This window comes from Daucus carota, chromosome 3 (assembly GCF_001625215.2).
Source record: "Daucus carota subsp. sativus chromosome 3, DH1 v3.0, whole genome shotgun sequence".
NCBI classification, from domain to species: domain Eukaryota; kingdom Viridiplantae; phylum Streptophyta; class Magnoliopsida; order Apiales; family Apiaceae; genus Daucus; species Daucus carota.
The window spans coordinates 14760576-14782185 of NC_030383.2; the positions used below are offsets into that span (position 1 = coordinate 14760576).

Consider the following 21610-nt stretch of genomic DNA (forward strand, 5'->3'; position numbering starts at 1 on the left):
CCGGATGGACAGAGTTTCCTTCATTCAAGAAGGTATATCATCTAACCGACAGTATGTAAATACTCCGGATGTTTAGATAACATAGCTTTCAAGTCAGAAGAGATAACCCACAAAAAAAGGCCTAGTTAAAACCCCTCAAGTGTAAAACCTTGTGGGAAAAAAACTCAAGGGGGAAAAAGAGTGCCTTACAAAATTACATCTTTTACAAAACAAACTAAAAACTGATGTCTTCTTTATTCCCTTCTATCAATATTTGTAGATTAATTGTCTTGTACATCAAGGTTCACGTCTTCTCGGAAGCAGCCTTAATAAGTAAGTTCATAAAATATCTTTCAAACATCCTGAAAATAAGACAAAACTGAATAAAAGGATTATGAGTGAATTTGAAAAAAAATTTAAAATAAAGACATAAATGAGCCAACATTATGGCACTTAAATGCCTCTATGGGCTAAAAGATGCCCAAATCATGGTCGCCATGAATGGTACAAAAACTGTTAATTAAGAATAATTAATATCCTTAATTAAGGCATAATTATCGGTCAATTAGCATCTTCTTCTCTGCCCATTCTAGACTTCTCCACTACCACCACGAATGTTACAATCAATTGTTGTGCAAGAAGCTCCTGTATTCATAACTGTATCCATAGCGATTAGTAGTACCAGAACCAACACAAATAAATACACCACTGAAATTTATTTGAATGTTAACAAAGATCCAAAATTATTAAAAGATAACAATAGACAGAATGCAAAATAAACCAGGGAAAATGAAATTAAGAACTTAAAGAGGAAAAGGAGAAAGAATACTTCCGGAAGAGTTTGTCTTGAGACCCAAGATTTTTAACAGAATTAGGTCATATGCTTGATTGGAAAAGTGCCGCCATGAGGTCGAAAAACAGGGAGATCAGCAGATGCACAAACGGAAGACGAAGAATCAAAGCGAGAGCCGATTGTCTGGGGGTTGTATGTATTTTGAATACGAGGAAAGATAGATCACCAAAAGATTCACAAAAATAAAAACACACGATCAGAAGAGTAGCTACACATGCAGCAGAGGTGTGATTTGGGGGCTAGGGTTTTACACAACTCTCTTCCCATTTTATCAACCAAAGAGAAAGAGAGAGATGGGAGAGAGGCTCCGTAAATCAAATGTTTATAGTTAAACTGAAACGTAATATTTAAATTGCGTGGGCTTTATTGGGCTATGTTAGCTTGGATATCGTGTTTATCCTTATATATATATATATATATATATATATATATATATATATATATATATATATATATATATATTATGGGCTTTATTGGCCCATGAAATCATTATATTTCTATGTGAGAATTAATATACTTTGGTTACACTAAAAGTTACCTTTGACCGGGTGAGTATATTATGAATCATATGAGAAATATGAATGATCTAGAAATGATTTAACCCTCCTCTTTTAGGAGTGATATTATTGGCCTCTTGTTTGGGTTAGACTATGAAATGCATGACCATGCTCAAATGTTGATTTGATATTATAGTCTACTCATCGATCAAGGAAACCTAAACTAAATTATGAAGAGTATGACACATTACATGCCTCGAGTTTAATCTATAATATATGATGTTATAGTCTACTCATCGATCAAGGAAACCTAAATTAAATTATGAAGAGGATGACACATTACATGCCTCAAGTTTAATCTATAATATATGGTTAAAAAGATTATAGTACATTGTACATTATTTACAAAAGGTTTAATCGATTACCGATTTAATTATTATTACTTGGGTAGCAATGATGTATTATTAGATGTCACTCATTGTTTACAATTTTAATTTAAAATTGTTGCCAACGTAATATAATCTAAAGGGTCGCACAAAGAATGATTGGAGGATTATTTAATTTAAATTCAGATTTAAATTAAATGTAAGTAATTTAAATTATTTGTTATTAATTAAGTGTGACATAATTAATTAAATAAATAGGAAATTTGAATTACATATTGAATCCGAAATTAAGTTATTGAATGATTAAGTGAGACTTAATTATACAACAATTAGGATTTCAAATTTAATAATAATATTAACTCTAAAATCAGTTAGGATTGGAGACCCATTAACTCTTGCCTATATATTATGTCTCTCTCTAAAATCATTTATGCATATTCTCGAGTTGCCAGAGTGTGCTTTCTATTGCTGCATCTGGTGCAAATCTTTTCATGAGTTAAACACCTAATTCAATAACAAATAGAAATTATATATTCATCTATAATCAGTTCATAATTAATTTGCGCACACATTTACACGGAGTTTTCCTAACCACCTCGACATCTTTGCTATAAGCCTCCTTCAACGCCAGTAATGAACCAATGCTCATGGTCCCTCTTAAATGGCTTTAGGGTGGCCAACTCAGGTGTTTAAATTTATCCGCTTACATTCTTTACTTCGTGAGAAAACACCATGTCAGCCAGTTGTGTCAATGTAACCTGGCTCAAGACCTAGTTAAGAAAGTAATTGCATAATTGGGAAAAGTATTCAAAGATACAAAAGATCAGCACACTCACAATCCAAATGTCGTCCACCCCTCCTGCTATAGCTGCAAAACTAAATCTAAGTAGCTTCCATGCCCTGTAATCAACCTTGGTTCCATATACATTCAGTTTGAAAAAAAATAAGAAATAGAGAAACTTATTTTTTTCTGTCCAGATGTACATAGTCTTATAACAATATACTCCATAAAAAGGAAATCCTTTCATTCAAGAAAGTTAATCATCTAAGCAAAGGACATGAAAGACATCCACGAACACATAGACAATAGAAATTTAATATATAATAATAGAATCACTAAAATTTGAACTGCACTTGAAACGCACCTCACCTAGAAAAGGGGAAAAAATGTTAAATATTTGACCAAAAAAAATTATCATAAAAAGTGAAAACTAAATAAAATTATAAGATGCAACACCAATGAAGTCTCAAAAAACAAATACTAAAATAGGGTGAAAAGCACAATTTAAGCAACTAAATCTCCTTGGTAGACACATTAAAAAGACCTTCATTAACATGGTTAAAATAGATAAACTTATTATATTAATACACAAACCTGAAAAAAAGTACACAATAAAGCAGTATAAATTCTAAAATAATAATAATAATAATAATAATAATAATAATAATAATAATAATAATAATAATAATATATATAATAATAATATATTAGCATACAAAATTTCTAGTATTACGATTGCATAAACACGAGAGAGGAAAGCCAATACACCTTGGTCATTTGGCTGTGAGAGCAACTCCAATGCTAGATGCTATATATCTATTGCTATTGCTATAATATAGCACCAAAAAGTGGTTTTTGGTGCTAAAATAAAACTTGCACTCCAATGCTAAGTTCTATAACTAGTTTCAAATTTAACCAACTCATTAACTTTTACCTACCTTTTATAAATTTTATTAAATATCTCAACAAATTCTTCCTTTGGAGTTGATGTGGCAATATGGATGGATCCATCCTTGGTTTCAAATATAGAACCAAGGATGCATCCATGCATGGATGCATCCAAATATAGCACCCCTTTGGAGTTGAGTTTTTTTACTTTTGATGCTATAATATAGCAATAGAACCAAGTATAGCATTGCATTGGAGTTGCTCTGAGGTGTTCGCTGTGAGGACAGGAACCTCAAATGGGAGCATCGAGAGTGGAGGCTCAATGTCGGAAGTAGTGCGACTTAATGTAGAAGTCAGGAATTTTTTTGATTTTGGTAAAATCCACCATGAGCTATTGGGGGAATTGGTTCTGCTGCACCACCTGCATAATCACACTGCTCCAGTATCATATCCAAATTAATAATTCTAATATACCTGCAACACCACCATTAGTATCATCCACTTCAGACCCATGCTTGTTAACACAAACAAACAAACGGATCATAATACTCAACCAATATGCACCTAAGTTATATTTCAGTTGTACAAATCTGTTATCATCGGAGCACCATCTGTAACAATCTCCTGGTCTAAAAAGTCATAAAACAGAGGTTTAATGATTGAAATTCCGGGACAGCCACACGAAGAGGCCAGAAAGAACTAACTTGAATAAATTGCTTAATTACAACATCATTATTTGGAATCAACTCAAGCCTATTTTAAAGAATTATTATATATTGAAGCCACGTGTTTTCAGTAGGACTCAAATGCTTAGAAGCTTGAGGGCTTGAACGACTTTCATTTGCTGTTATCGGAATAATTGAGCATCCACAATTTCAACACTGTTAAGCATTGTAGGCATGCAAATATCATGCCCTATGAACACAACTAAATATTTTAAGAAGCAAGAGTTACATTCTTAAATTAACTATGAGAAAATTTATAGTCATTGCTTGTAATACGTTAAGACTTGGACCAAGGGGGGACCATTATAAGTACATAATAAACTTAGTAGGCGTGTCCTGTGTAAACTGTGAGCACCTCAGGTTCTTGTTTTTGCGCTCTAATTTTTAAGTTCTGATTCTCAAGTGCAAGCCTTTCCTATTTTTTGACACCTAATAGATTGCATCAGTTAATTTATAAAAAATGCATGAGCATTGTATATAAAGAGACATGTCACAAAGATACAAACTCAAAGATAACATGCTAGAAAGTAGATATCAAAAACTATTTCACAAAGTCAGTGGTTTTATTTAGAATTTAATACACACACAATCACTTCGCTCGACTCGCAAGATAATAAAAATCTACCACAACTATGGGATTTAATTGTAAACCTATTATAATCCAAAAATACAACCATGTGCTAAGTAATGAAGAGAGTTTAGCAATTTGTTTCATTACACTTACTGGGCAATCAAGTAATGAGGACATCTTCATTTTCACATCCACATGGCCTGTTCGGAAAAAGCATGATAAACATGGTGGGAAGTCTTGAAGGTATAAAATAAGTGCAGTTTCACTAAAGCAAAGAAGAAGGAACAGAATGTCTACAATACAATTTTAAAACCAGTACTTAAAGAGCAAGCTTAAGAAAGTATCATAGTTCCAAATGAGAAATAATCTTAATTTAAAAACACAATCTTCACTAAAACGTTGTAGCAATGAATAATATACTAAAAGTCTCATAGTTCCAAATTAGAGAGAATATTAATTTTAAAAACACACCCCCTCGTTGAAATGTTGTAGGAGTAAAATTCTGTTATCCAATTGGTAAAACGGCGGAAGTTATGCCACATTAGATACCCAAAAAAAATAAACAGAGCTCGCGACCCTGATTAACCCACACGGCAAAGTATTTTGTGTTACTTTTATGCACAAATTGCTGAATATATACCAATATATAGAAAGAGTTTTTAAGACTACATATACTTCCCTGTGATTATGATCTCATCCGCTATGGGTCAATACTAAAAGACATTGTCGGGAACATAATAAAAATACACATAATCTAGTTGTCCATACATAAATTTAGAAGAGTTAAAAGTAAAAATCTACCATAGGTCCATATTTCTCAAGTGAGATCGTTACCTTTGGTGATCAAACTTTATACGGGGAACATCTCCAAGTTTGGAGGACACACATGTAATTTCAGAAGGCCCTCAGTCGTCTTTGTGGATTCATATAAGGCACTCAATTGTCACGTGAATACATGACGAGATATGCATACATGTCATGATAGTTAACACTCATGAACAATGAATTAATATGCGAGTAAAAGTGAGGTTGAGGAAGGAGTAGCAAGACTCAGCAAGAGACTATAGATGATAAAGATGAAGTGTCAGGGAGGAGAAGTGGTAGCTATATGATATGTATGTATACGTACATGAATAACGGAGGCTCGTTCTGAGTTGAGTTGATGAAAGCCTGAGAAATTGAGTTCAGGGATTAAAGAGAGGCAAGAGAGCACGACAACAGATGAGTCGAAATCGTCAGTGCGAAAACAGTCATTAAGGCCACCATAAGAGGAGCCTGGTGGAACGACATAACGACCCTTTAAGAAATTATCAGGGCTCAACGATGAAGACCAGTAGCCGTCGCCTCTGGTTCGGGCAATCCAGTCATAGGTGAAATTCTTTTATGCCTGATATGATTAGATCAGAGTGATGCATCCTTCTACCAGATTAAAGTAATGCAGCATCCCGTGAAGAAAAAGTATAAATCATTAAATTGACAGGGTCAGAGCTTAATGGTGCATGTTATTATGCTACAGGACATGTACAAATTATTATTAATGTTAATTAGGTTTCTGTGATTGCTGATGAAATCCTAAATAATGTTGCATATGATGCACTGAGGATTGTATTCAACAAATTCCAGTCGGTTGTCTCATTTTTGCCCACTACTGCAACTATTTTTTTTCCAGAGGTAAATGTTTATTGATCTGCAATATTCCCTTATCCCTTATACTTGTAGCAGTTATGATCTCACCTTTGTAAGAGAGAGAATTTGAAGCTGGCAAGCTTGGCAATCTGGATTTATATGAAGTTGAAGGTGGTGAAACAAAGCCTGAAAATATCAAGCTATGTCGATTCGCCAGATCTTGGTAAAATAGAATTTGAACATTTATTATTGTAGTCTAAAGTTCTGTTTTGAGATTAATATTTTGCAAATATATGCAGGAAGATGACAAGGCAAGCTTGTCGAGGAGACAGGACTGCAACTTAAGCAGATTAACAACTGGTTTATCAACCAAAGGAAGGAAAACTGACACAACTCAAATTCAATGACAACTCTCAAATCCAATCGTAAATGATAGGAACATGGATTTAATTTCATGAAGCAATGACAGATCAAGAAATGTAACTAATGCATGTTGATTTAGCTTTTATAAGTCCAGGATATAGATCTACTGCTACACAAGTCCATAACATTTGCAGAAATTAGATTTTTGGATTCAGGATATGTAAGGTACCATCAGATGCATGACTTCAGATAATGATCGTATCAGTAGAACTGAAGTTATTATCGATATCTGAAAACATGTTCTAGTTTGGTTTAGCGTTAGTTTACTTATCGTGTAACTTAGACACCCTAGCAACTTACTATAGTATTGCACTTCTTAAGAATGAAAAATTGCACTAATAGAAACTCACTGTGTAAAGGAATGAAGAATTGTATGAACATAAATTATGGATACTTTAGATCTCGATTGCTCTCTGATTAGAAACTCAGCCTTCGCAGCACTAAAGTAAACTCTTAGGGCTCATCAAGCACAAATGGGAATATATGTTTGTTGCCCTTGATGTCTATTTCTCAGCTAGTACAACATGTTACTAATAGTTTTTCACAGTAATAACATGGCATAGTGAACATTTAAGTTCCAGTAATCTTGGCAAATAAAATACAACTATTTCTATCTCAATTCAAAAATATGATGCTCCTTGGGCAATACTGAGATATCGATTATGATTCTAGTAACATCTTCTTTAAAACAATTAAAAAGAATTACTAACATATAGGTTTCATATGGCCACCAATTTAGATAGATTGTCATAATCATAATCAATTAAAAGGCCAACAAACTCTACCAAAATGATCACTTGACCCCATAATCACCTCCCCAATATCAAGTGCAAGCAACCACTATCTATCTTCTCATCCACATCATAGCTACTTCTATCTTTTTCACTGATTTTTCTTAATATTTTCTACCGAATATAAATATCGGGAAATTTATACGAGAAAATGAAATGAGGTAAGAAATTCTGGATCACGCATTGACGCAAATGTGTATCACAAGGGCTCCTGAAACCGAAAACTTATCCTAAAATATATCAACAAAGGACGTAGATAAGATAAAGATCATCTTCATCTCATCTCATTGTCCAAACACACCTCAGCTAAATGAAAAATAATCACAGCTGCTTCCTTCATAGCATTACATTTCCTTTCTGGTAACCAGTTATGCACCAAACAATATCTAATTATCATGTTTTTATCAACTAATTTTATTATAATTTTTGAGCTACTGAACAGAATTCAATAGGAATTTTAACAGAATTGAGATGATAATACCTGTATATCGTTAGGCGAGTTGTCCGCGGTTAAAACTCGGACCTTTGACTCAGTCTGTAGAACACGCTCCTGTTTAAAAATCTTCACTGCAGCGATTCTTGGCGCGTCTTTCAAAATCGAAAGCTTATACGAATTCTGATCCAAGGGACAGTGCATAGAGAGATGGATACAATCAGCTTGAAATTAGTTCATAACTTAAAATATCACCAGTATACAAACATATTCCGAACAAAATTTAAAATATTATAGCAGCTCATAAAACAAGCTTGAGAACTGGATCCTTGCCTAGCAAAACTTACTTTGTTGTCTCGCCTTTCTTTGAAAGAAGTCAGGCTGCTGGTGCAATACTGATACCCGTACCGCATATTAGCAACCTCTAGTAGCTTAAAATTATAAAACACAGTTATGTTCTGCCAAAACACAAGCAACATAAAAACTAAGAAATCATGATAAAATCTCTATGCAAAAACAGTGCTAGGGATATATAATTTTGGCCTAGATAACCACAAAGACCGGATAAACTGCCTTTCCATACAAAATACAATACCAATACCAGGTGAATGTGGACAGCATCACAGTGTAGAGATGCATAAATTGAAGTCGGAGTACAAGAATGCGAAAAGCCCAGCATACGCGAGGGCGAGGCACACAACAAATATTATAAAAAACAATTTACCCATATTTTCCTTTTTTATGCACAGAAAATTGTAAAAATCAAACTCGTTTAGTAATTTCATCAAACACACAGCGATCCTATATCTTTGGCATACCTGAAGTTGATGTTTGATAAACAGAGGGAAGGGAGATGTTAGAACAGCCGAAAAGGTTGATCGGTTGCAGGAAGGATTAAGGAAGTGGAGTGGTAGATAGGTGAAGGCATAGCAAGGATAGCTCAACGGTTGCAGGCATATGCACAAACAATAGTGATATGTTGTAATTTAAGTACATACTAGCCTTAAACCCGTGCAAAGCATGGGCGACTATATAATTTTAATTTATTATATATAAGTTAAATTTTAATATCATTTTATTAGCGTCATAACAATAATTAATAAAAAATTTATTAAATTATATTCACTTTTAAAGATTTAGCTTTTAAAATATATTTTATATTATAAATCTTTGGTATAATTAAAGGATAATGATGAAGCAGTGATGTAAGAGCAAAATACCTCTATATGTTATAGACTTATATTTACAAAAAAGGAGAGTTTAATATTAGATTATTTTTATCTATTTAAATAAGGGTAATTTAGGGATAACCAAAAAAGCATGACTAAACCAAAAATTTGTACTACTACATATTATACCCATGTTGGCTTATTATAATATAGTATAGAATAGTATAGATGACGTGGTCATCTAACATGGTGTTGGCTATAATCGTTGACTAAATTAGATCCGTAAGAGATTATGTAAAATTTGCTGAACCGTAAGACATTTTGCTTCAATGGTATTAGTTATATTGGTTGGCTATAATTTAAAAATAATATGTTATTAATATTTTAAATTGTTAAAATAGAATATATCAGTTCAATATGGTAATAAATGATGTACAATCTTCCTACAGATTTTCTTACAGACCTGTAGAGGTTCGACAAATTTAACCATCCATAGGAGGTTAGCTAAATTTATAGACAACAGCTCAGTATGGTTGGAGTTGAGTTTTTGGAGCTGTTGACTAAATTTTTTTATTTTAAGTATGTCAACTCAACTTTTAGCCAAGAGTTTTAGATGGTTGGAGATGTGATGTGGCTTTACAAATGGAATAAAATGACTCAATAAAATTTATTGTTGGAATACATATGACTTGGTCATCTAAGTGGTTGTGACGTGGCTGTTGATATGGCTGTACAAATGGAATAAAATAGCTCAATAAAACTCATTGTTGGAGGCTGTGACGTGGCTGTTGACATGGTTATACAAGTGTAATAAAATGACTCAATGAAACTCATTGTTAGAGTATTTATTATATATATAATAATAATAATTAAAAATAAATAAATTTGAATTATGTCCATAATTGATTATAATATACAAAATTTATATAAATGCAATAACGAATATCAAATTCTTATGTCGAGCAATGTATAATAATACAAGCAAAATAAGCCGTATAAATCTCAATCAAAAGCTTTCTAATTGTTTCGATAAGAAGAAAAGAGCTTTCTAATTGTGACCACTTTTCTAAATATCGGTTTATCAATTAATTTAATCGCTCAATTAATCAATAGCTGATCAAATTTCGTCTCAATTAATCGAAATCGGGTCAAAAACCAATATTATAAAAATATTGATAAAAGGTTGGAAGAGACGGAATTAATTAGTTGAAGCTGAGAAGTAATCAAATAAATTAAATAAAATTTAAAATTCTAAAAAAAATATTAAAGAGTGTATTGAATATATTAAATTATTTCTTATAAATTTATTGATTAAATCCTTTACCAAATCTCTTATTTTTGTTCACAAAAAAATGTGGAACAAAAACTAAAATTTATTTTGTAAATCCTACACCCTCTATTTCAAGTTAAATATTTATTTTGTGTAGATAATTTGTTTTAAATTAGTTGTCCAATTCAATTTTTAATATAATTTTCAAATAATTTTTATGCAATATTCTCTAAATTATTTCCAAAATCAATTTTATGTCATACTTTTTTAATTTATAATTTTCAAAAATTATATTATTCAACAAACTATATCTATTTAATATAATTAATATTGATATAAAAATATATATTTTTAAAATTACCTTCTCTGTCCCTCACATTTCTTTACAGTTTTTTCACACTGCTCAACACACATTTTAAAGCGCATATAAAACATAGTTCTATACTTTATTTTTTAAAATTTTTTTCTTTTTTAATAAAAATTTAAACATCAAATTTTTTATTCACAAGAAAAAAATGATCGAAATAATTTATCGAACTATGTTTTACGAGAGCATTAGAATGTGTGCCGAGCTCCCGTCCTCCGACGTAAATAAATGAAGAGGACGGAGGGAGTAATAATTATCTTAAAATAGAGGAATTAACATTTAAATATCCAAATATTATTCCCTCTGTCCCAATTGTATACGTTTTTTTTCACTGTTCGACACGCTTTTTAAGTCTCTTACAAAATATAATTCTACAACTTATTTTAAAATTTTCTGTTTTGGTATAAAAATATAAATGAGATTCTTTTATAAGAAAAAAGAAATATTAAAAAAAATTTGCAGAATTATATTATACTGAAGCATTAAAAATTGTGTTGTGTCGCGCCTGATGTATACTATGTATAGTATTGACCGGGATGGAGGTAGTAAATATATAGGGTGCCGGTACCGATTCCCGTGTTGGTTTTGTACTTTGCTTCATTTGAGAACTAAAAAGGAAAGTCCACAGCCCACCGATCAGTCTCTCTCGGAAACGTTAAACATAAACTGCAAATATTGAGGTCCGTTGATCTTTATTCTCAGATCCAGTTTTGTTTTTGGTTGGGTTTATTTTATTTTATTTTATTTTTTTTTTGGGTTATAAAGCTGCGTTTTTCAAGAGTTTTGAGGTCAGGGCACTGGAAGATTCACCTGATGACCAATGATCGGAGCCCCAGACATTGTAAGCCACTAAAGTTTTGATTTTTTTGTTGGTTTTATGTATGTTAATTTGAATTGTTAGATTGTTATGCTATTATTATATTTTCTTTTTGGATTTTATGGTTCTAGAGTCTCATCTCATGGATTAGAATTGAATATGTATGAATTAATATTATCAGTTTGTTATGTTTTTAGAATTTGTATATGCGAGGTTATGTGATTTTTTTCGTAATTCTGAACATCAGATTTTTTAAACAAAATAATATACCTATTGTCTCTGGAGATTTTACCTAACATGATTATTACATATCTGCGCTAACTAAATTAATGCCCAATTGGAAAATCGTTTAATGTGAATTCTTTCTGTAGATACTGTTAGTGAGAATTACATGATTCCGACAATTAGAGGAAGAACAACTGATACTAGCTGAACTTGACAACTGAATATAGAGAAATGGCAACTTGTCTTACTTCAGGAGATAATACCACTTTGTTCCTACTACCTCAACCTATAACAAAATGTAAACAGTGAAATTTCTGAAATCCAGCTTACCAAGCTGTCTACTACCAGTGAGTACAATTTGCTAAAATACATGGCACTTTAATACTATGAGTTACTTTGACAACAGTAACACCTTGTAATTCAATGATTTTGTGGAAACACTAAAAGCCTAAAGTCTTCTTCGGATAGCATTCCAACAGGTCCCAGAAAGTCATCATTGAGCAAACCTAATGTGTCTGGTCTAGCATATGGGCTGATTCGCAAGCATGTCCTTACGAAGTGTACATATTCATTGGTGAATCTTCCAGCAAGCCCATGGATTGGCATTTCGGCTTCCGCGTTTTGCAGCAATTGTTCCCAAGTCTCTGGTAAAATCCCCAACTGCTCAATGTAATTCACAACTCGTAGGAATTGGTTCCTGTTCAAAACCGAAATCCTCCCATAACCGAGTTCCAAAGCAACGAGACCGATACTCCAGACGTCACGCCTCTTGGCATGATACTGGTACCAGAAGTTTGGTTGATCTTCAATGTCTTCTGCAGCTGCGGCCTCCTCCAGTTCCTGAGGTGGCTGATCCGCCAGAGCCGCCTCCACTTCATGAGGTAGCTGAGCCTCCTCGTCAACAAATTCGGGAGCCCTTCCCCGGTCACTTATACGATTGATTGGCAAGAAATGATTTGCAAAAAAGGCAGCATGCCAGTCTACTTCAAAAGCGGTGCATGTAGCAGCCACTTTGATGTATTCAGGGCTACATACTATGTGTCCAGCAGTGAGTTGCGTATGGTTCAAATCGAAATGATGGAGGTCCATTATAGCCCTTACCATATTAGAAGCAGCCCTGCGAATCTGGGGAATAGTAAAACCATGGGTAAACCTCTGGTCAACGAGCATGAGCGATCTTAGGGATATATGCTGTTGAAGTGCAAACACTATGCAGATGTATTGGACATCGTCAAAGTTAATAAAAAAGTGTTCATCAAAGAGCAGAAGGGTGGTGGCTATCCCTGGGTGGAACAAACAGTCCATCATCTCATTAATGTCATGATTGACATTTTCCCAGATTGGTTGGCCTCCGGCAGCAATCTTTATAGCTTTGTTTGGGACCCCAATCGTGTTGACTGTACACTCTGCCGTGTACACTGGATATTCAAAGTCAGGCCCCCAACAACCGATCCTGGCTATAATGCGGTAAGTAACATTCCCAGATTGGATTTCACGTCCGATAAAAAAATTATCCATTGTAGAGATAGAGATTCCTGTATGTACAAACATATAGAATCTTTACTATATAGGAAGACAAAAATAGGGGGATTCAGTTGTATCTTATCTTACATTCAACTTGCTTAACTTACATTTATTTTTACGAATAAATTTCAAACTTAGTTCTAGTTCAGTGCTTTCTTGGTGTTCCATTCTTTACCGTTCTAGTCTTTAAATGCAGATTGATGATCCATGTAAGAACTACTGTGTGTATAACAGTATGCATAATCCAAGACTTGGGGCATGCCATAATGTGTGTGTTGATAAATAAACATACACTAATTTATATTTGTACCTAGAGAGATGTAATACACTAATTGATTCAAGTTTTTATGATCTTGTGATATTTCTGATAAAAGAAAAGGATGATTATGTAGTGTGTTTATAACTATATACACACAGGAATTTAAATTATACCTTCAGGGCAAGTTACACATGGTTTTCTTGATTGTAGATGGTTTTCTTGATTGTGGATGAACTTCTTTGATGATATCTTGAAATCTTGAAATGTGATTTCTGGGAGAGACAGTGCAATGTGATTTCTGGGAGAGACAGTGCAAGTTACAAATGGTTTTCTTGATTGTGGATGAACTTGCTTGATGATATCTTGAAATCTTGAAATGTGATTTCTAGGAGAGACAGTGCAATGTGATTTCTGGGAGAGACAGTGCAAGTTACAGATGGGTTTCTTGACTGTGGATGAACTTCCTTGATGATTTCTTGAAATGTGATTTCTGGAAGAGACTGAGATAATTAGCAGAGGTGTGACGTGATACTGTGTGTAGGAGTATAGTATATATAGTAGTTTATTACTGAATAACAGTACTTAACCGAACATTAAAGATATAGTACTCCAACGGGGGATTCCTTTCCTTCACACCTGTACCCAGTTCAAACATCCCCTTTACCCCATATAGTAATTTTTGCCCGCGGCATAAAAATGATTTTTTTTTTCAGTAAATGAGTTTATAAATTTTAAAAATTATTATAAATCTAATAAAGTAATAATGAGTATATTAATTTGAAAAAATTAATGTATTTTTATACGTATGTTTATATTTGTTATATGTTGTGTAGGTGACTTTTGATATTAATACTCACTGTTATATTATAACAAAATTGTGTGACGTGTTGTTTTGGGAGTATATACAAGAATTGGTATCAATAAATTTTTTGTAATATTATAATGACAAATAAAATCTTTTAATATATTGTCTAAAATAATATACTAATTTAAATTTATCTCAAATATATTAAGAAGTTAAATATCAATTTAATATAATTTTTTTCAGTCTCACTTTAAATTTGAATTAAAAAATTCAAAAAAATATGTGATATACACTTTTATTGTTATATTTTAATTTTGATCATATTATTCATTTTGTTACGCTTTATCAAAAATACTTTTGAAAAATAACGTTTCATTTTATGAAAAACATAAGAAATGTCCACTTTGTTATTTTGATAAAGAAATCGATGTTGTCTTATTCTCTATTTTAACATTTTTTTTGTGAGAGGTTCTTCTGGATTGTATATGACTTAAAATTTTTGATTTCTTCAATATAATATAAAAAAACTCTTACACTATTTTCGTCAACTTTTTTCGATTTATTAATCACGAACCTCATACCAAATTTTTCCTATTCACCCTCCATAATTGAATATTCACTTATTACACTTACATAACTTTTGAGTATATATTATGTTTCATTTAATTTCACTTGAAATTTGAATTAACAAATTGAAAAAAATATCATATATGATTTTATTATTATATTTTAAATTATAAACCTATTATACATTTTTATTACAATTTATTTACATCTCAATCAAAAATATTTTTAGAATATGAATTTCTGTTTATGAGAAAGATATGAGAAATATTTACTTATCTTTTTGGGAGTCTGAATCTTAATGTTTAAATTTTTTATAAAAATAAAATTTTATAATATGAAATCAAATATCACATTATTTTCATCAACCTTTTTCGATCTATCAATTATTAACTAATGAACCTCAACGTGTACAAAATTTCACTTTTTACCTTATATTTATACAATTTTTTTGAATGTCCTACCCCAAATAAGAAAATGGTAGAGAATAAATATTTATTTGCCACACTTTTCATAATTTGTAGGTATATCATCGTTTATTATTCAACTCCGCATTAAATTTAAATCAAAAATTTAAAAAATGTGATATAAACATTTATACCTAGAATTTGAATTAAAAAAATTTAAAAAACTGATAGGTACATGGTCATTTTTCATTTAACTTTACTTGGAATTTAAAATTTTTGAATTAACAAATTCAAAATATTGATACACACTTTTATTACTTCATTTTAAATTTCAGACTTACTATCTTTTTTATTACATTTTATTTACATCGATCTCAATCAAAAATATATTTGAAAAATGAGGTTCACTCTCATGAGAAACATAACAAATATTCACATATTCTCCATTTTTACACTTTTCTATGAGATGTCCACTGGGGGACACCTCAAGAAGCTGCTGCTAAATTCCTGGTTGTGGGATTAAACTTCTTTGCCAATGCATTAGTCAAAGCAAGAAATCGGTACTCCATATTTTGAGATCTTGGTAACATCCATGATTGAAATATGTATTACACCATGGCAAGAAATATCAGATTAAATTTCTACAAATTAAACAGCAGTAGCGAAATATGAATCTCACTGGGAAGACAGAGCCTAGACATTTAATATGCAGACATCACATATGCACATTCGCATATCACCATAATAGTCATACCCTAGAGAAAGAATGAGTTACTACCTATGGGCTATGGCTATCTTTTTCATTGGCTAACAGAATAAGATAAACTTTCACAAAATCGACAAATTCCCTCCGGCTACAATAATGCATACCAGCATTCATTGATGTACACGTAGCAAGAGAAGAGTTTGATCTGTTGAACTAATATAGCAATTGCAGGAGATCGATCTATGCCAAAAGTCTGTTGTTTTGGTCCATTTGGAAATAGCATCTGTTAAGCAACACAACCTCCGCATACCATACTCTGGACAATTGATCAACCAGAACTTCTACGTCTGGTCTTCCTTGCAATTTCCTTCCTCCTTAGAGGTTTAAGTACAGCCTTGATAGCAGTATCGGAAATAGCTTTTGACATTCTGTTGAGTTTTGAGATCAGTAGGAAAGCATCCAGAATTCCTGTGTCTCTACATCTACACATGAATATAAACACAAATCACTAAATCACACACTTTAATATGTATGGGCATCAGATAGGGCTGTTTAACGAACCGAGCTGTTCGCGAACAAGCTCGAGCTCGGCTCATTAAGAGCTCGTTCGGCTCGGCTCGTTAAGTTAACGAGCTCGAGCTCGAACACAAAAAATTGTTCGTTGAGAAAACGAGCTCGAGCCGAGCTTTTAGTATGTTCGGCTCGAGCTCGGCTCGAACTCGTTCGGCTCCAGCTCGGCTCGTTAAAACTCGAAAAAAAGTAATATTTTCATAATAATTTCGTAATATATATATGTTATTAAACACCGAATTCAACATATAATATATCAAATCGATCATGAGAATATCAACTATAATATGGTACCATCAAAACATGCTAAAATTTTATTTGGCTTGCTATTTTAAGAGTAAAGTAGCGGTTTGGCCTTTTTTTTCTCTGGCTCGGCTCGGCTCGGCTCGTATTTGTTCGTGAACAAGATCGTGTTCGGCTCGTTAGTTATCGAGCTCGAGCTCGAACACACTTTTTTGTTCGATAAGAAAGCTCGGCTCGGCTCGGCTCGGTTCGATAGGAAAAAATTTAAAGCTCGGCTCGACTCGGTCAAAACTCGGCTCGGTTCGTGAACAGCCCTAGCATCAGATATGTACAATCCATACAAATAAAATAGTTTGCAAAATATAGTTATAGACAATTGTCAGTGGGGTGGGGTGGGGTGGGGTGGGGTGGCGGGGGTAATAAGGGGGAAGATCTTAGTGCCTTTGTGATCACATTGTTTTATATTGTTAGATTTTCTTGTACCTGAAATGTAGTTTGAGTAACACCAGCAAAGAATGTCGCAGTAAATGCAAGGCGTTGATATTCAAGTTTGTTTGTTTCAGGATCAAGGTTATTTTGTAGCAATGTGCCCATCAAAATAGAGACCACTGCCACTTATCCTATGGCAATGTCTCTTGAACTACCCATGAAGGCAGAAGGCATATATGTAAGAGGTGGAATGCAAGCTTTTTAAATTAAGCCAAGTGATGACAATTATATATATACATAACCCAAATTGAGGATCCAGATGTGCAAGTTTTGAGTAGAGGATATCATGTATAGACAAATTGCCAAGATTGTTTAGAGAGTCTAACCATGGACAAATTCAAAATAAACATGCATGATTAATTACGTGAGGACTACAGATACTTGCAATGGTGAGGCTAGCAATAAGATCCCCTTTAAACTTGGAGAGATTGTAATCTCTTCCCCTTTTAAGTACAGAGAATAGAGTTTGAAGACCGAGGATTAACTTCTTCCTTTGTGGTGGTTTCTTGAATGGGCGCCACAGATCATCTGGAAAGAACGTTTCTTTCAATATACATGTTATTTCCTTCAACCATCTCGGCTTTGGAGGAACTCCCACCTTTTGAATATATGGTGAATCCTCTGGTTCATGAGGTATTGAATGCAAACTTGAGTTCTATGTATTCCTTGCTCCCATATCTTTACTAATACAATTACTCACTGGAACAGAACTTCAAAAAGGAATAAATAGTTAACCTCTGCACACAACTATAACAATACAAAGTATATTTTCAAGTGCCAATCTAAACCAGCTTACAAATATATGCATAGTGATTTCTTATTAATTAGCAAATTTCATAACTGCTCAAAAGGTGCACAAATTGACAAAAAGCTAAATCATAATTAGCGAGTCCCAGGAAAGAAGAGGAAAGAATACATAAGCTAAACTACCCAAACTCGAATGTAGATCATGGATATGAAAAGGAAAGAATACAGAAGCTCTTACTTGAACTCCCTTGCTGCATCAATAGCTATCCGTAAACGATGCATACAGTCAAGAACAGGGCCTGGTTGTGCTCCTTGAACTCCCTTCCTAACTTTAGTGTTTTAATATTTTTGTTATATTATTTGTTTTATATTTATAAACAGGGTAAATTGGAGGAAGAATAGAATGACACACACATAATACTTGGCTTAAGACTCCACTAATTTAAATCAGTGACTCGGATTCATTCACCCAAATATGAACAACCTTTCCCAGTAGGCCTTGACATATAATCTGAATATAAATATGCAAGTCTAGAACTACACTATTATTCACTTGTCCCCTTTGATCTTTTGCCATAAATAATTTCCAACACCACCCTTCTGAAATTTAGAATTTCACTTTTTTTTAATTAATTATTTACAAAAAGAACTCAGCAAATTTGGAAGCAGCAAGTCGTCAATGTTCATTGCTTGTCAGATAAGCAAGATAACGGGAGATCATGCCATTATGCAAATAATTGATAATAGTTTCCTGCAAAATATCTTAATTATCTCGTTTAACTCGTATATATGAATATAAAAATTCGTATATATATACCGATTGAAAATAACAAAGTAAAAAAATGCAATACTATTAGTCTGTTAGTTAACTAACAACTGTAACGGAAAATGTCTCCCAAAGTACATATAAATAAATCTGAATGTGCTTGCGTTGATTTGAAAAAGACGAGTTTAACTGTCAGATGCATATGGACCTCAATTGAGTGGTTATGAGAAAAAAGTCCTGATTATCTTTGTTAGGCCTACTACTTGCACATTCTGCATATTATAATAAGAGAGCAATCGATTATCGAATCATAATTGTCCATTCCGTCAACCTACATTCCTTTCTTTGCCTTTCAAACTCTTAAGAATTGCATTATCGTATTCTATTTTTTCAATATAGAGTGATTATTAGGAAGTAAATTCAGGGTGAAATTTGGAGGGGGCTTGAACCTCTTAGAAGAGAAATTTGAAACTCCGAAATCTATTTTACGCATCAAGTGTCTTGGGGCAGCCTTGTGGGTGCCAGATTCTGGTTCAATCATGTGAGAGAGAGAGAGAGAGATGAGTTGATAAAGTAAATAACTGATGTACATTGCTAACTGAATTAGAAGAGATCAAAAGAACAATTCTGCTCTTAGTATGCATCCTTTTACTATGTATAAAGATTTGTATTTAAATCACATTGACACTCTTTCCCTCCAATGTAACAAAAAATATTTTGCCTGGAATTTAGATGTGGCCGGCGTACATTCCAAGGTATTGTTCAAGACGGATCTAATGCCCTCATGCGCTATTCTTTACATCTATTCATGTCATCAATATAAATGTGGCCTATAAAATTGTCTTTCAGCTGTTGTACTTCTTGAAATTAGTCTTGCCATGTAGCAACAGAATACTTTTGTTTTAGGCCCTTTTCGAAATGCAGTGTTGTTGATTCTATGCAAGTTTACCTATAAACTATACCTGGTGTGCATTCTTTTAAAATTAAACATTTGTAAAAATAGATTTGTATACTTCCTCTCACCTGCTTGTGTTGCATGAATTATACAGAAAATGATGTGATTGATGTTCAAAGATATTCCTCAGTACCCTGATAACCATATCCTAATTTATCACGGTGTTAAAAAAAGAAGTTATTTTTCATTCAGTTAGTTACTTATCTTATCAGTTTCTCAGTCCTGATGATATCTTAACGTGTAAATGTGAAGGATGCAATTGATCTACTACAAGGACACTATATTGTTTCGGTTGGCCGAGAAACGATACCAGCATCTCAAAAAGGAGGCATCGAGTCTATAGCTGTGAGTATAATGTAGAAATGTATTATATTATTACTGTGATTTTTGGTTTTCCACTGTTGCATAAGATGTGCTTCAAAACTACATAATTTTTTTCCCTTCCCAAGGCCTTTAGTCCGTGTCAGCTGGCCGTATGATCACAAGAGTAAAAAAAGATTCGTTTGAGTTCCTGAATTCCAAAATCTATTGTTCTGAACTTATTGTGACATGAAACATAGGGTTTACTAAAATTTCACCACTTCCAAATGTTTAGAACTTCACAGCTATTGTATGACAGACATCAGCTCATGAACATCTCACTACTAAAAATATAGGTAAGAAGATGTCAAGAGGAAGTTGAGATGTTATATACTTAATAATTAATTGGTGGTGACGAATATTATGGCCCTGTTTGGAAGTTAGAGGTTTGAGGCCAAATTAGAGGTTTGACCACTAGAATCCACTAATATAAGTGTTTGGTAGTTAGCGGATTGAAATAGAGGTTTGGACCCAAAAAGCTAATTTTGAAAAAGCTACTTTGAGGAGCTTTTTGGGTTAGAGGTTTTGGTTTGTGTTAGAAAAAGGTTTTGGTTTGTGTCAGAAAAAGCTAATCAATCAGCTAATAACCAAACAGTTTTAGGAGAAACATCTATTTCAATCCGCTAGTCAAAACATCTATTTCAATCCGCTAGTCAAAACATCTATTTCAATCCGCTAACAGCTAACCGCTAACAGCTAATCCCCAAACAAGGCCTATATCTTTTCATAAACATCAAACAAATCCAATCATATATTGTACATATTTGTTTAACTGGATACAAGTCTTTCTTCCTAGTAATAAAATCCGGCATACTTTAAGAAGTTACTGTGTCCCTGATCTCCTTCCTCTGGAGATAGTAAATGGTGAATCTTGACTTGGAGTATTTTTAGTATTTGCCACAGGCAGACAGATTACACTAAATTAAAATTCATATAAAAAAGATATTGTACCTGACCACCAAATATGTAGAGGTATATATATAGGCTCCAAAGTTTTAGCTTACTAAAACCACGTTTTCACAGGTGAGAGTCGAACGGCTCTGATACCACTTGTAACGATAAACGTAGATTAATCACACAGAAATGTCTACAAGAATGGAGGAAGAAGAGAGACTGTTTTACAGAAGCAAACAGAATGAAACAATGAACTAACTAGTTGCTCTCCAACACCAACTCTCCAGCTATTAATAGTTTGTTTTACATTCATGAACCTTCCACTAACTGACTCTAACTACTAACAGCTGTATGATCATGGCTATGATATTCCTGCAGATTTTGATGTCTATGCATATCAAGTTTAAATGATGCTGCAAATAATTTTTACCACAAGCAATAGAAGGCTATATATGTAGAAGATATATGTTATTTTCTGAAAGATATTCATATTCTTTCTGTTGTAGTCATTTCGGCTGGC

General features: G+C 33.0%; 2 long non-coding RNA genes across 7 annotated transcripts; one reads left to right on the forward strand and one right to left on the reverse strand.

The window, feature by feature from the left end:
• Window positions 1–1330: 1330 nt before the first annotated feature.
• Window positions 1331–8958, reverse strand: LOC108214031 (uncharacterized). Of its 5 annotated transcripts, XR_010290659.1 has the most exons (7): window positions 8772–8957; window positions 8301–8411; window positions 8002–8136; window positions 4834–4880; window positions 3265–3818; window positions 2311–2615; window positions 1331–2219 (listed from the first exon to the last, which is right to left on the reverse strand). It is a non-coding gene; the product is annotated as an uncharacterized LOC108214031 (long non-coding RNA). The 5 variants fall into 5 exon arrangements; XR_010290661.1 differs by lacking the exon at window positions 1331–2219 and having other exon boundaries at window positions 2229–2615; window positions 8301–8377; window positions 8772–8958; XR_010290660.1 differs by lacking the exon at window positions 1331–2219 and having other exon boundaries at window positions 2229–2615; window positions 8301–8384; window positions 8772–8958.
• A 2323-nt stretch (window positions 8959–11281) lies between these two features.
• LOC108214030 (uncharacterized) lies at window positions 11282–14294 on the forward strand. 2 transcript variants are annotated; one of them, XR_010289527.1, is made up of 4 exons: window positions 11282–11439; window positions 11525–11600; window positions 12270–13268; window positions 13795–14294. It is a non-coding gene; the product is annotated as an uncharacterized LOC108214030 (long non-coding RNA). The 2 variants fall into 2 exon arrangements; XR_010289526.1 differs by lacking the exon at window positions 13795–14294 and having other exon boundaries at window positions 12270–13473.
• Window positions 14295–21610: the final 7316 nt, after the last annotated feature.